The following is a 277-nucleotide window of genomic DNA, read 5'->3' on the forward strand; positions in this document are numbered from 1 at the left end:
TGAGCAAGCACCAAATCTTGAGTTAAAGCCATTACAACTTCATCTTAGGAGGAGACTACGTTCACACCTCAAGCTTTTTCGATGCAAACTCCAACCTCCTTAAAGGGTACATGAAGACTTCAACCAAAGTCAAGCTAGTGACTATAAAGAAACGCTTCTTAGGAGGCAACAAGCAACTATTTGGAGACTTAAAGCCAAGAACAAAGTAAGAAAATAAGAGAATTTGAGGAAGAATCAAGATCACACAGCTCCAACTATTAGTTTTCTCTCTTTACTT

The sequence above is a fragment of the Theobroma umbraticum genome, unplaced genomic scaffold (assembly GCF_002168275.2).
Source record: "Theobroma umbraticum cultivar Fairchild unplaced genomic scaffold, ASM216827v3 scaffold_60.0, whole genome shotgun sequence".
NCBI lineage: Eukaryota > Viridiplantae > Streptophyta > Magnoliopsida > Malvales > Malvaceae > Theobroma > Theobroma umbraticum.